Here is a 17,112-nt window from a genome sequence, read left to right on the forward strand (position 1 = left end):
CCAGTAGAAAAGCTCAAGGTACTTACGTTTGCATTTATGTCTACCGATAAGGCCTGAGGGCAGTTGGTCTTAAAGGGGCCTTCATGTTTATCAGTGTTGATTTTTATGTTGAAGTATAGTGCTAAAATTCGGTTTAACATTTTTTGACATGTGTGATAAATTCTTAGTGTAAAATGTAGCCTACAAACCATTGAACTGGGTGTGTTTACCCATAGCCAGCACATAGTTTTGTTTAAATAAGGGTCTACCATTTTACATGTAGGCCTACCTTTTAAATTCCATTTTTATTTTCCATTATTATGGTAATTCCAGCATACCCCACCACATACCCTGGCATCGTCTTTCCGTGTTTTCATTTTCTCCAATCCGTTTGTGATTAGTCAAGGATTGAGGTCTCCCCAATTTCTATTGGCTAGACTATTGGAGTAATGGATATTGGATCCACACGACGTTCAGTGCAGTTCGTTTGTTGTATTGACATACCAACTAACGATCCATTCATTTAGGACTACGTAGGCCTACCATATCCAGTGCAAGTCCAACATTCACTGATGAAAACTTTACCATTGGTAATTTGAGGTTTACAAAGCCTGTACCATAACAATAAAGCCAATCGTAATGTATAACCTAGTATGTACCGCAATAAACTTACATGTTTTAGTGATATATTCATTATTTTTGCTATTGCTGAATTCCAATGAAAATACGCATGTTGTTTTCTTAATCCATTAAACTCGCACTGTTGGAATAAGATAACTGTAGATTTTTAGTCATTATCATTATTATAAAGCCCATCTTTGGTGACCCACAAGTGTAAGAAAATGCTATCGAGTGCGTGTTCAAAACATTGACATGATCATATACATATGCTTATGTATATGATTATTAATTGTTATTTCATTGTTATTGCCGAGGGTACACTCTGTAAATTAAATCTAAGATAGACTTTGTATTTTGTATTTTTATTTATTATGGATCCCCATTAGCGGCAGCTACTCTTCCTGGGATCCGGCGAAATTATTAAGGCAGTTATACCATTTTAAAAACATTACAATACATTCATAACAGATTTCACAACAGACTAAGTGTGTCCCCTCAGGCCCCTACTCCACTACCACATATCTACAACACAAAATCCATGTGTATGTGTGTACAGTGCTTATGTTATCATGTGTGTGTATGCATGTGTCTGTGCCTATGTTTGTGTTGCTTCGCAGATGCATTTTTATCTGTTTTTTTAAATCTGATTATACTGCTTGCATCAGTTACCTGATGTGGAATAGATTTCCATGTAGTCATGGCTCTATGTAGCACTGTGCGCCTCCCATAGTCTGTTCTGGACATGGTGATTGTGAAGAGACCTGAGTGGATGCATGGGTGGCTAAGCTGTGTGCTAGTCGTTTAAACAGACAGCTCGGTGCTTTCAACATGTCAATATCGCTCTCAAATACAAGTAGTGATGAAGTCAATCTCTCCTCCACTTTGAGCCAGGAGAGATTGACATGCATATGATTAATGTTTTATCTCTGTGTACATCCAAGGGCCAGCTGTGCTGCCCTGTTCTGAGCCAATTGTAATTTTCCTTTAAAATATATCTGAAAGATTTCGAAGGCTGACTTCAGTTGAACTAATTTTACGCCGGGACACCTCATGATAGTAGGCAACAGGGCCAACCAAGTCTGTGGCATTTCAATTGACTAATAGCAGAATGGTAGTCATGTCTTCTACGTGAAAACTGGGACGACGGAAACTTTACTGAAGTCAGCAAGCATTGTGTTTTATTTGAATCAATTGCAACACCAATAAGCATTTGTGATCGTACAACATCGCACCATTTATTGAAGGCCATTGTCTCATTCCGTAGTAATATTCACTGTTTCCCTCCACGGACAGTGTCTTTTTAAAACGTCCTGTGTATACAGTATAGGCCTATGATTTACATTTACATTTTATCTGCTGTAGGCCTATGTATCATATTGGCCTATATTACTCAATGAGGAAACTGACGTTTTGAAGTTAGACTGCTAATGCATTTACTACAGCACTAAAACAAAATGTGAGTAATAATAAACAAATATTATTATTATTATTATTATTATCAGTTCATCCGTATTATTGTTACAAAAATGCTAATATTAATAGCCGTATAACAATACATTCCCTTATTTATTTAGTAGACCTAAGGAATAACTGTGGGTCTACTCAGTTAGACCTACTTTAGTGAAATGATGCAAGATACATCATTTTTTTTTCTACAACATAGCAAATTCCCCCTTATATTACACGGGTCTCATTCTTTAAATGGTTTCTTATTTTAATCCATCCAAGGAACCAGTGATGAAGGAGAGTTGCTCAAAGGCAGTTCAAAAGTGCGTCACCTATTGGTAGAGTTGTCAATGCAGAATATTTAGGCCTACATATGCGGATAATCGTTTGTTTATCGGTGATTAGGAAAAATCTGTATTTTCAGTTGCAGTCTTTTCAGTTGCATATCTGTTTGTAAAGATTATTATGATAAATGTACAGGTTTTTCTTTACAGCATCCGTCACGGATTGTGCGGATTTCCTCTCGGTTTTGACCAATATTCAGACATGGTGCGCTGCCGGCCTCAAGTGGACGTCTTGTGAAAGGGCACTTGCATTAGGCTATTGTGGTCTTTCACACCATCATTAAAACGATGTAGACTAAATATTTTTGCAAACGCTTTAAATGTGTTAATTTCAGTTACAGGAAACAACGAGCAAGTGAGAAAAATAGTTTAAGTATCTATTCGAAGTTGTCCTCATCGAGAAACGTATGGTGTCGTTGCTTTTTATAGACATTTCTGATATAAGCCTATTTAATTCCCTTGAATATGTGTAAATATGAAATATTTCACATAGTAGGCCTAGGCTAGACCTCAAACTATTTTTCAAAAATAATAAAGTAATTGTTGAGTCAACTTTTTAACATAGGCTAATGTTGCATTGACATAGCTAAACTGTAGGGTCACTATAATTTCATATCTTTCCATGTTCATTACATTTAAACGGATGAAAATAGATGTTGAGTAATAATTACAAGCCAACCTTTTTGGAGATAGCCAACAATTTCGGCATTATGCATAATTACTATGCCTTTTGAAAAATGACCATGCGTAAACTATTGTTGAATGATAAGGTGCATGGGTAAAGTAGGACCAGTAGATCTAAACCTGCATAGCCTATGAATTATCCGAGGGGGGCTTGCCTGTTTTGCATGTTATTTTGGCATTAATAAGTCTCACATATCATTTTGCAAACAATGTAAAAAAACAACAACAATATATATCATTGAGTTAATTAAGTGCATACAAACATGGTCTCTTTGTTTTCTTGCACAAGGCAGCTCCAAAATGCAGGTGTTTCAGCCTAGCTCAGTGCTTTCTGTGGTGGTGGGGCAAGCCAGCAGAAAATACGTTGCGCCGTGATTGGCTCAGTGTTCTGTCACTCATAGGGACACCATGTCACCCCCAAGTCTAAAGGGAGACCCTGAAAATTATAGCCCTTTAGATGCTGCCATATAGTTACATTAGAAGTGCCCATCCAAGAAGGCTCAAGGTCATTGGCCACAGATAAAATGACGTCAAATCATGTTATATGTACAGTAGCTTTGATTGGACTGATCATGTCAACATCATACTTTCAAAATCTTAGCTAGCAGTCATCATCATGAATCAAGTCGACAATCTACTGGCAAATCCTTTTTAATCCTTGTCATATGAAGAGAAATAATGAAGAGAAATTATAGATAAAACATATCGGAGCTCATCGGCCATTGGACATAAACATTACACAACAAGTTGGAAATCGCAAATTCAACAAGGAGTTTGAGTTTGTTTGTATTTTTACAGGGACAGTGCACATTAATCAACGTTTGAGTAAAAGTGCCAGTTTTAGCCAGCCGGCTAATTTTCAACCGCAGTCCCTGGTCAGGTTATTAAAAACAATTACAATAACAATACAGACAATCATTGAGCAGTGAGCACACGCAGAGCAACATAGGACAAGCAAGATATAGCATGCAGATAGAGAAACATAGCACAAAAAGCAACAAGACAAAATCCATAAAAGCAACAAAATGTTTCCACACCTCACAGCTACATGGAAACCGGCAATACACAACTAGGGATTATGTTCACAAATCTGATTGGCCTTCAGCCATATCTTCATGTTTTTTGTGAAAGTGTGATAGGTGGTGCAGTTATGTGTGTCTGATATACCAAACATGGGAAGCTCACACAGAGAAAGCAGATTGACTAAAGGTGCTTTTCCTTAAGGGAACTATACAGTCACCTGACCTTGTGGATCTGCTGCCATATGTTTGGGTTTTCTGTTTAACAAAAGTACTGAGTAGAGGGGGAGCCAGGCCATTTAGGATCATGAATACAAGACATGCATCGGTGTATTGCACAAGAGTTTTCCAACTTAGGAGCTTGTGCTTTTTTTTTCTTTGAATTTGACCCCCTTTTCTCCCCAATTTCGTGGTATGCAATTGTTAGTAGTTACTATCTTGTCTCATCGCTGCAACTCCCGTATGCGCTTGGGAGAGTCGAAGGTCGAAAGCCATGCGTCCTCCGAAACATAACCCAACCAAGCCGCACTGCTTCTTCTTCTTAACACAGCGCTCATCCAACCCGGAAGCCAGCCGCACCAATGTGTCGGCGGAAGCACCGTGCACCTGGTGACCTGGTTAGCGTGCACTGCGCCCGGCCTGCCACAGGAGTCGCTAGTGCGCAATGAGACAAGGATATCCCTACTGGCCAAACCCTCCCTAGGCCAATTGGGCGCGAACCCAGAGTCTCTGGTGGCACAGCTAGCACTGCGAAGCAGTGCCCTAGACCACTGCGCCACCTGGGAGGCCCCCTGGAGCTCATGCTTTCTGAGGATGTAACAGTGATGATGGCTATTGGGCTTCCTATCAAGCACTTTGAGAGCCTGTTTGTAGACAGACTGAATGGGTTTTAATGTTGTACAGCAAGCTTGGGCCCAACTAGTCAAGCAGTATGTCAAGTGGGGGAGTATCATAGATTTGAATTACAGTTTTGCTACCTCTGTAGTCAAACAATTTAGTATAAATTTGAAATTAGCTAGGTTGTATTTCGTTATTTTAATTATTTTTTCACCTGCTTTTTGAAAGAGAGGTTGGAATCAAGTATGATGTCAAGGTTCTTAAAATCAGATACAACCTGACATCTGGCTCAGTTGCATCAGTTGCCACCCTTTGTGAAGAACATGCAGACAGTTTTTTTCACATTGAGATGCAAACATGAGTCACTGAGCCACTTTGTAACCTGGACCATGACAGTAGTGAGTTCTTGTGGAGCTTGTTGTTTGCACTTTGCATGCACATATATCACTGTATCCTCTGCATACATTTGAACTTCAGACCCAGTACAGTCAGAAGGCAGATCATTAATGTACAGGCTGAACAGGAGGGGCCCCAGTATTGACCCTTGGGGCACGCCCACATCATAGCTAAGAGTGGGCGACAGCTCATTGCTCACTCTGACACACTGAGTTCTGCCTTCAGGGTATGATTTCATCCATTTCAAGGCATCGGGGGAAAAGATGAACTTGGACAATTTTGTGATGAGAACCTCATGGTTAACAGTATCAAAAACCTTCCTTAGGTCCAGAAACACAGCCCCAACAACTATGAGTGGTTTGGAAGGAATCAGTGACAGTGGCTGTGTGGTTACAAATCTGGGATTAAGGGGCTCTTTTCCAAGTTTAAAATGATAAACATTCAACATTGGCCATGCCGTCAATGAAGCATGATTTGTGCCGCCTTCAAAACAACTGTTAACTCGGAACTGCGAAAACTTGACTTCAGTGAGTTCAATACAACTGGGAATAAACGAGATCCAACTGGGAAGATATGTTTGAAGGATCACCCAACTCAGAATTATAAATCCGTCTTTCAGTTGTTTTGAAAGCACCATAAATTCAGAGAATGACAGACTTTGATGAAAACATTTGCCCACAAAGGACCGCCACGCCACTTTCCTGTTCAAGTGAGCACAGCACAACATGTCACGCCCTGATCTGTTTCACCTGTCCTTGGGATTGTCTCCACCCCCTACAGGTGTCGCTTATTTTCCCTGATGTATTTATCCCTGTGTTTCCTGTCTCTCTGTGCCAGTTCATCTTGTATGTTCAAGTCAACCAGCATGTTTTTCCCGTGCGCCTGCTTTTCTATTCTCTTTACTAGTCCTCCTGGTTTTGACCTTTGCCTGTTTTTCTGGACTCCATTCCCTCCTGCCTGACCATTCTGCCTGCCCTGACCTCAAGCCCGCCTGCCATTCTGGAACTCTGAACTGGCTTTGACATTTTTGCCTGATCATGACCATTCTCTCGCCTACCCCTTTTGTATTGTTAATAAACACCTTGGACTCTAACCATCTGCCTCCTGTGTCTGCATCTGGGTCTCGCCTTGTGCCCTTACACAACAAGATGAGTCCAAAAATGTATTGTACTGTATGCTGCTGCATAAATTATGTAATTTCCCAAGGAAATATGTATACTTTAGCAAAGTGTATGTTGTGTAGTAAGATGTTTATGTGCCTCACTCTAATTATTTGGTATATTTACCGCTCTTAATTTCGCCTACTTGACTTGGTGGTGCACATGTAGCCTATAACCTGTTTTAGAGAAATGTAATCATCGACTATTGTAAGAGCTTTCATTGGCTGCTTATATGCCCCTTTATTTATCCTACGGTTCTGACTTAGTGTACAGGGACAACACTGTAAGAACGGCCCATGTTCTGAATTCTGTCGCTGTACATTTCAAAGGTGCTAAACAAATAGTTATATTTACTAATGTTACGTCCGTCCTAGCTTGCTCATTAATGTCTTAATCGAAATTATGGATTGCCTCTCATTCGCTTGTCGTCCCCTTATGCCATAGTTTGTACATCTCAATTGTCGTTAAAAAACACATTTGTTAAAGCAAATCAGCTATATCAGCTATGTTTTTTTTAAAGCCAGTAAATGAGGCTGAATGAACTGTTTCACTGTCAGACAAGGCTTCGCTGATAGCCAGGTGTAGCATTGGTAAGATGTTGGGACAACTTTATGTAGGTTGTTTGTGGCCACCGTTTGTCACCTTTATAGTGCAATTAATGTGTTGCTGGCATGCATCCCACTTGTTTAGTTTTTTTGCCCCAACAAGATTTACATTCTGAAATTGCCACTACATTAGGCCTATATTCTACACATTTTCTTATTAGCTCTTTTCGAATTTGGCAAAGGTATTCAGATCCCTTGGATTTCTTCACATTTGATTGTGTTACAAAGTGTTATTAAAATGTATTTAATTGTATTTTTTGTCAATAATATACCCAAATTACTAATGTCAAAGAGGATGAAATATTTAAACATGTTTTAAAGATGAATAAAAAACGAGAAAGTACATGTCCTGAAGAAAATGTAGTGTGCTTGCTAGCTTGTATTTATGGTTCTGAAATACGTCACAGTAGTGGCACTGACTGCAGTCGTAATGGTAGTGATTGGTTATAGTTGAAAAAGTAAGTAGATGTAAAAATGTATTGAATGGATAGGATAGCCTGAACATGATGAACATGAAGTTGTTTTTGTGCCTTTAGCTTAAACGGTTCAATAGTTACTTTAAGTGAGTTATTTTATGCTATTCTGCACATTTATATAGATATAATTGATAAAGTTTTAAGAATTGGAAGTTACGATAGCCTGAACATGAGACAGTTGGTGTGATGTCTCTAGCTTGATTGGTTCAAGAGCTGATGTTGGTGGGTTGTATGATGCAAATGTATATAGCTATTAGTTAATCAAATATTTTAAGAATTTGAAGATAGGATAACATGAGAAATTTGTTTTGGTGTCTCTAGCTTGAATGGTCAATGAGTTATTTTATTTTTATTTTACCTTTATTTAACTAGGCAAGTCAGTAAAGAACAAATTCTTATTTTCAATGACAGCCTAGGAACAGTGCCTGTTCAGGGGTAGAACGACAGATTGAACTTGCAACCTTCCGGTTACTAGTCCAACGCTCTAACCACTAGGCTACCCTGCCGCCTTCCTGCCGAGTTACTGTTGGTGAGTTATTTTATGCAAATTGTTAAAATGTCTTTAATAATAGATTGGATTTTTACAGCACATTTCTACCAACTGAGGTACTCAAAGCTGCCTTGCTTGCAGTTTGGGTTTCTGTATAACACTTTGTGACACCCGCTGATGTAAAAAGGGCTTTATAAATAAATGATGGGTAAACTCATCTCATACACCACCAATGTGTAGCACCCCCTTGGGTGATGCACAGCAACCCTTTTTTGTGCCAGAACACTCACCACACATCAGCTATCAAGGTGGGGAGTGATGCATGCCAGTTAGGAATGAGGGGGTGAATAGGTGGCCATGATGGAAAAGGGTCAGGTTTGGAATTTAGCCATGACACCGTGTTTAACACATCTACTCTTACAATGAGTGCCATATCATTTTTAATGACCTCAGAAAGTCTGGACACCTGTTTAACATCCCATCTGAAAGACATCACACTACACAGGGCAATTTCCCCTTCACTGTCCGGGGGCATTGGGATCGCCTTAGACCAGAAGGGAAGAGTGCCCCCTGCTGGCACTCCAACACCACTTCCAGCAGCAGCTGGTCTCCCATTCAGGGACCAACCATGCATAGCTTCAGAGGAAAGCCAGCAATGGGATGCAGGGGCATCTTACTATATACAGTATATAAAACAAATGAGGGACCTGTTACCATTGTTTTTGTTGTCATAGATTTTGTAAACAAATGAAGCAATGCTATAAATCATGTAGAATGCTCTCATGGAATGTTACTCCTTGAGCATTACATATATGGAGATCACCTGACGGTTGCATGTCAAATTGACCCACTCTTTGATGATATGCGCAGAACATTGTGCAGCTTTAACCCATAAGCTACTAAATGGGGTCAACATTCTTCAAATTTTGTTATAACCATAGGCTAGTCAGGCGGTGTCAGAGGAAGGCCCTAAAAATTGTCAAAGACTCCAGCCACCCTAGTCGTACACTGTTATCTCTGCTACGGCACAGCAAGCGGTACTGGAACGCCAAGTCTAGGTCCAAGAGGCTTCTAAACAGCTTCTAACCCCAAGCCATAAGACTCCTGAACATCTAATCAAATGCTCTGAGACAGGATTGTGTCGAGGCACAGGTCTGGGGAAGAGTAACTAAAAATGTCTGCAGCATTGAAGGTCCCCAAGAACACAGTGGCCTCCATCATTCCTAAATGGAATAAGGTTGGAACCACCAATACGCTTCCTAGAGCTGGCCGCCCAGCCAAACTGAGAAATCTGGGGAGAAGGGTCTTGGTCAGGGATGTGACCAAGAACCCAACAGAGTTCCTCTGTGGAGATGGGAGAACCTTCCAGAAGGTCAACAATGTCTGCAGCACTCCACCAATCAGGCCTTTATGTTAGAGTGGCCAGACGGAAGCCACTCCTCAGTAAAAAGGCACATGACAGCTCGCTTGGAGTTTGCCAAAAGGCACCTACAGGACTCAGACCATGAGAAACAAGATTCTCTGGTCTGATGAAACCAAGATTGAACTCTTTGGCCTGAATGCCCAGTGTCATGTCCCAGCCAACCAGATACTGGAGAAGCCCTCACGATGCCGTGAGTCCAACAGGTTGCGGACGAAGTATGCTAGGGCCCCCTCGAGGTCGTTGCGTTGTGGGGTCCAACACTAGCCAAGGGACCAGCTGCCACCGGCCTGAGGAGAGATATGGTAATTGACGGGGAGCTGTAACCTGTACGTCACCTCATTGACTCTCCTCAGGACTTTGAACGGCCCCACAAACCACGGGCTCAGCTTTCGGTAGGACTGGCGGAGGGGCAGGTCCTTCGTAGAAAGCCAGAGCCTGTCATCGGGGTGAAAGACCGGGGCCATACTGCGGTGACGATCGGTCTGCGTCTTCTGCCGGAACTAATCGTCCACTGCAGGAGCCTCGATCTGACTCTGGTGCCAGGGTGTCAGGGCCAGCTGATAGCCTAGAACACACTGAAAGGGTGTGAGGTTAGTGGAAGAGTAGCGGGGGGAGTTTTCTGCGTATTCTGCCCAAGGCAGAAATGCAGCCCACTCACCACGGACGGTCCTGACAGTAACTACGAAGGTACCTAAAGGTATCCCAGTTCCTGATTTACCCTTTCCACCTGCCCATTAGATTGGGAAAGGTACCCTGGAGTACTTCTCCTGTCTTATTCGGTGTCCTGTGTGAATTTAAGTGTGCTCTCTCTAATTCTCTCTTTCTCTCTTTCTTTCTCTCTCTCGGAGGACCTGAACCCTAGGACCATGCCTCAGGACTACCTGACATGATGACTCCTTGCTGTCCCCAGTCCACCTGGCTGTGCTGCTGCTCCAGTTTCAACTGTTCTGCCTTATTATTATTGGACCATGCTGGTCATTTATGAACATTTAAACATCTTGGCCATGTTCTGTTATAATCTCCACCCGGCACAGCCAGAAGAGGACTGGCCACCCCACATAGCCTGGTTCCTCTCTAGGTTTCTTCTTAGGTTTTGGCCTTTCTAGGGAGTTTTTCCTAGCCACCGTGCTTCTACAGCTGCATTGCTTGCTGTTTGGGGTTTTAGGCTGGGTTTCTGTACAGCACTTTGAGATATCAGCTGATGTACGAAGGGCTATATAAATACGTTTGATTTGATTTGATTTGATTTAGAGAGACCAGGCAGCAGAATCAAATGACCGGCTTAGGAAAACTGGTCCACAATGAACAGGATGGTGGTGTACCCCTCCAAGGGGGGAAGGTCTGTGACAAAGTCCACAGAGAGATGGGACCAGGGTCATTGTGGAACCGGCAGTGGGTGGAGTTTGCCATAAGGGAGGTGTCTTGCTCTGTGCGCAGGAAGAGACATAAACCCGGACGTCCTGGGCCAAGGTGGGCCACCAGTACTTGGCGGAGAGACAGTCAATAGTACGGGCTATACCCGGGTGCCCTGACACAGGTGCTGTGTGTGCCCAGGGAGGAGACGGTCCCGCACATCAGATGGCACGTGGATACGCCCCACAGGACAGTGGGCAGGTGAGGGCTCCTGTCGCAGGCTCGACGGATATCCGCGTCCACATCACCACGACAGGAGCCACAATGCGGGTCAGGGGAATATTGGGTATCACTTTCTCCCTCCGATCCTCTGTGTCATGCACCCAGGACAACGCATCGACCTTAACATTCTTTGATCCCAGACGGTAGGAGAGGGTGAAGTCAAACCTGGCGAAGAATGGGTCCACCTGGCCTGATGCGGGTTCAGCCTCTTTGCTGTTCGAATGTACTCCAAGTTCCTGTGGTCTGTTCAGACAAGGAATGGGTGTTTTGCACCCTCCAGCTAGTGCCACCGTGCTTCAGCGCCTCATGATCCCCCGCATCGTAATTCTGCTCCGCGGGAGACAGCTTCAGTGAGTAGAAGGCGCATGGATGGAGTTTAGGCAGCGATCCAGTGCGTTGGGAGGGAACAGCCCCTACTCCAACCTTGGAGGCGTCCACCTCCACGATGAAGGGCAGGGACGGGTCAGGGGGAGCTAGAACAGGTGCATTAGTAAAACGTTCCTTGAGCACACGGAAGGCTTCATTGGCCTCCCCAGTCCAGCGCAGCTGTCGAGGACCTCCCTTCACGAGGGAGGTGAGAGTGGCCACCACTGCGCTGAAACCCCTAATGAAGCGCCTGAAATAGTTGGCAAAACCAAGGAAGTGCTGCACAGCATCCTGCACTGACCCTCTGCTCTTCCATCTCTAGTCCCGTGGTGGATATCCGATAGCACAGGAAGGAGACCGCCTGCTGAAATAAAAGGAACTTCTCCGCCTTGGAGTACAAGTGACGCGCTATCAGCCTCTCCAAAACGGACATGACATGAGAGACATGTTGCTCGCATGTAGTGGAGTACACTAAGATGTCGTCTATGTACACCACTGCATAACCCCAATTTAGTACTTTTAGTACTAACATAATTTAGGTTAGTATTGTGGAGTAACTACAATGTTGTTGATCCCTCCTCAGCTTTCTCCTATCACAGCCACTCTGTAACTGTTTTAAAGTCACCATTGACCTCATGGTGAAAACCCTGAACGGTTTCCTTCCTCTCCGGCAACTGAGTTAGGAAGTACGCTTGTATCTTTGTAGTGACAGGGTGTATTGATACACCAAAGGGTAATTAAGAACTTCACTATGCTCAAAGGGATATTCAATGTTGGCTTTATTTTTATTTTTACCCATCTACCAATAGATGTCCTTCTTTGTGAGGCATTGGAAAACCTCTCTGGTCTTTCTGGTTGACTCTGTTTGAAATTCACTGCTTGACGAAGGGACAATACTGAGGGACCCTACAGATAATTGTATGTGTGGGGTAGAGTTGAGGTAGTCATAAATATATATTTTTTAAACACTATTAATGCACACAGTGAGTCCATGCAACCTATGTGACTTGTCAAGCTAATTTTTATTCCTGAACTCTTTTAGGCTTGCCATAACAAAGACGTTGAATACTTATCAACTCAAGACATTTCATCTTTTCATTTTTCATTCATTTGTAAACATTTCTAATAACAATTTCACTTTGACAACATGAGGTATTTTTGACAACCATATATCATCGGGTGACTCCAAGTTACCTTCGATATGATTATATTATTTCCACTGCCATTACTCACATAATACATTTTACAGACACAAAAAGATCCCACCATGTCAGACAAACAAATTATCTGTAGGCATTTGTAAAATTGTAATGACACTTCCTGTTTCCACCACAGCTATCATGATAAAAAAAATATGTGGTTAGTGACTCCGCAACCAGAGGAGCAGAAAGATGAAGCAAGGATGAAGCAAATCAGCCCCGGTGGATTGTTTTTTTTTACATCAATCTTAAGCAAGGCATCTAGCACATCACAAGTAGAAAAGTTTAAACACAACTTGATTATGCAGGTGAGGAGATACATTTTCACCCCAGTATTTCTACTTGCACAGCATCATCTGCACATCTAGCACTCCAGTGTTAATAATGCTAAATTGTAATTATTTTGCCTCATTGGCCTATTTATTGCCTTACCTCCCTAATCTTCTACATTTGCACACACTGTACATAGATTTTTTCTATTGTGTTATTGACTGTACGTTTGTTTATGTGTAAATCTGTGTTGTTGTTTTTGCCGCACTGATTTGCTTTATCTTGCCCAGGTCGCAGTTGTAAATGAGAACTTCTTCTCAACTGGCCTACCTGGTTAAATAAAGGTGAAAAATAAAATAAAATTCCACACTTCAGTGGATTAACTGTTTTCCAAAATGTAGACTGTTCACCAGCAGATGTGAATGAACTTAGAAAGTAGCTTGATTTAGCTACTTAATTCAGGAAGTACATTTATTACTCATTAGTCTGAAACGCTGCCAATCAGCTACCGAGTCATTTGTTCTAGCCTTGGCCCAGGCTGGATTTCTCATCATAATGAGACCTGAAAGTTTTATAGAGAACAAAGGATTTGTTCTATTTTTAACTCTAAGGTGTTTAAAGGGGGCATGTTAGTCTGCCAGAGATATAAAAATAGATGAGAAATGTTCTAGAGCCAATTCAGGCTCTGGCATGCAGCTCATAGAGGAAAGCTCAGAGCAATTCATATTATGAAGAAACGCCTGGGGAGAATAAACAAAATAATGTATCGTCATAATCATATGAGGATCGATGTTTTTCTGTTTGGTATCTCTAATACATGCAGTAGGACAGTGATCACTGATGTCATTAACAAAAACATACTCACTAAGTCATTTGTCCAAATTTGGTCAATCAGCGAGGAGTTTCCTGGGTTTCTTACATTAATCTATGTAGGTTCACAGATGAGTTAAATCAGGTTAAAGTCAAGACGGATATTATTCAATGATCAGAGGCTGGGGTAACCCATTAGCAAAAACACACTGACTAAGTCGTCTGTTCAAATTAGGTCAACCAGCGAGGAGTGTCCTGGGTTTCTTACATGAATAGGTGTAGGTTCAGAGATGAGTTGACTCAGGTTAAAGTCAAAACAAATATTCTTCAAATCATCAGAGGCCAGGGTAAACCAATCCAGGTTAAAATCTCTTTAAAATAACACATTCAGATGACAGACAAGGTTTTAAATATTCATAAATAGTCTCAACAGAATCCCTCAGCACAACAGGGGAAGGTAAATCTCTGCTACAAACACATGCATATCTTGGCATAAGGCCAAATCTAAAACCAAACACTCAAAAACGTTTTGGTTTTGGTAGTAGCAGCTAGGTTTCCATCCAATTGGCGACAGATTGTCATGCAAATATTCTAAAATCCACATAAAGAAAATATGCAAATTTTCCCACCAGTGATGTTTACACCAAACAGACTTTTTGCAGACAAATGACATCACTTACATTTTCATGTACCGAAGAATAATCTGAGGTTCAGTGTGTTTCCATCGCATTTTCAACTCCGATAATTTAGTCACAAACTGTTGCTTTTAAATAGCAAATGTTCCTACTCTGGTTTTGGCACATGTACTCCAGCCAACAGCTCGCAGATACAGTGCTGGTAGGCAGGTTTACCTGATGATTACATAAGAGTGAGAATAATTTGTTGGTCAAACGACAGTCAAGCATATATCATTATGTCACAAGAATAAGACGCTCAATATTTATTTGAAAGTAGCATCAAGCTCATCACCGTGCACTTTCACCATCCTGTGAAGTTTGTCATCATTTCTTTCATATGTGGTTCAATAAACTGCATGGTTTCCCCGAGTCGTATTCTGGTCGTAGTGGGAGGACCACACACCATATTGCGTGACTCTAAATTTACTCCGATATGATGGTTATTATAGCAATATTTCCACATAAAGGCATTTCTACTGCCATTTCTCTCAAAATGAACTGTAGCATTTTAGCTAAAATTACGTGTTAGCATTTTTAAGATTGTACCAAAACTTCCTGTTTCAACATAGGTGTCGTGATCTCATTTGACATGGTATGACTTTACGGGCATAACAACTGTGGATGGTAAAGTGACTCTTAGAGAACATGATGCCACAAGAGCCGATTTCACATAGCCACCCCCCCTCTCTGATTCAGAGGGGTTAAATGCCGAAGACAAATTTCAGTCAGTGTTGCCAACTCCTCAGTAAGGAAAGTAGCTATTGGCTGTCCTAAAAGTCGCATCATCATCTAATTTGCATAATTGGCAATGTGCATGTAATTGTGATGGACGCTGTAGGAGAGAGGAATAATGTCGTGGGAGAGACATAAAGTGAGTAAAAAACACCCTAAATATGTTTAGAATTACAAATGAGCAAGCTGCAGAGTGGCACACACAGCGAATAACAACCAGATATTTGAGGCCATACTCCTCCTTCAGCACTTTATGGACCCCACTGTTAATCCCCGTCATAACAGAGGCATTGTCAGTCCCTATCCCAAGGAGATTCTCTTTTTTAAGACAACACTTCTCGAGGAAAGCCACAACAGCACAGGCTATAGATTTGGCATCTCCTCCCTCCATCCCAACAAGCCCCAGAAATGTTGATACAATTGTCTGCTTGGTGTCACTAAAGTACCTTATCACAACCCTCAGGTACTTGGAAACACTTACATTTGTGGACTCATCGAGGAGGAGGCTGAAACGCTGGTCACCCACATCTGCGACCAACCTTTTCAGAAAGTATGGTGCTAGAACACCATTAATCATTTCTGTGCACTTTGTCCTGTGCATTTTTAAGTGGGCAGCAGCAGCAGCAGTGGAGTCTGAGAAAGCAGCTCTACATGCTTCTCCAATGTGATCACATGCCAGCATGGAACAGTGTTCAGCGATAGCTAATGCCATGGTGGCCTCTTGTTTTGGGTGGAACTGTTATAAAGCTTTGCCTTTTGAGTATGTTTTTTAGTTGTCATGTGTTTTTTTTTTTACATCACTAAGTTTGGAGTAGAAATCAGCCTTACAATACAGGCAGGATGCCTGTGTATCATCTCCAATAAACAGCTTCAGCCAGACTTTAAATTCAGGGTTTGATTCCCACTCCTTTCTGTATTTTTGAGTGTACAGTTTAAACTGAGACATGATGAGCTAGCCAGCTAGATGTTTAGCTTATTTCACAGAGAGGCACCCACACAGTAGAAAAGGTGAGTAAGTGACTGAGAATGTGTGAGTCAAATGCAGTGATTTATTTGAGACAAATGACATTTTACATTTACATCCCACCCTGAATGTAAGCCAGGGCGGGATCAGCCAGCGGCGGCTTCCTGCATGCATGATTCATTTGCAGTCTGGACGCGGAGGGGTGAACATCTCCTGCTCTGGCTGCAGCTGGGAGTGACTGCTACGCGAGGACTGGGCTGCCTGTGAGTGCACCCGCTGCTCGTTGAGAAGAGTAAGAATGATACGTGCTTTCACGTCAGTCTCCAAAAGTATCCAATAACACCAGAAAAAGTCGCTAGTCGCTTTTTTGAAAATGTGTCCAGAGGGGTCTGAATAATCCCTAAATATAGCGACGAAGTCGCTAAATTGGCAACACTGATTTCAGTTGAATGCATTAAGTTGTACAACTGACGAACTAGCCCCCTTTCCTTTTCCTCTTTTTCAGTCTATCACACCGGAAGATGTTGTAATCAGCAATTCCAATGTCCTCAGCCATGATCGAACCCTTGACCCAGGACTCCACGAGAACCAGATTATTAGTGCTCATATCATGCACCCAGACATCAAGAAGGTCGATCTTTGACATCAAACTTCACACATTTACGTTCATCAACACATATCCTCTAATATTTTAGGTGCAATTTATATTTTGGGTGCTACACCATTTAGTTTTATGTTACTTGGAGGATTTGGGCATGCTTTTTGAAGCATGCTGCCATTAGCTTTTTGTACTAATGTGGATTGTTCTTTGGAAAAAGGCTGCACATTACATAAAGGAAAAAATTACATTTTCATTTGATAGAAAATGCAAATTAACTAACTTTGCTTAAAAGTGTGTGAGAATTTTTATTATAAATCAGATAACAATTACATATGTAATAATAAACTGATATTTTGCTACAATTGTTGCTTTTTCCAA

Source organism: Oncorhynchus mykiss, chromosome 23, assembly GCF_013265735.2.
Source record: "Oncorhynchus mykiss isolate Arlee chromosome 23, USDA_OmykA_1.1, whole genome shotgun sequence".
NCBI lineage: Eukaryota > Metazoa > Chordata > Actinopteri > Salmoniformes > Salmonidae > Oncorhynchus > Oncorhynchus mykiss.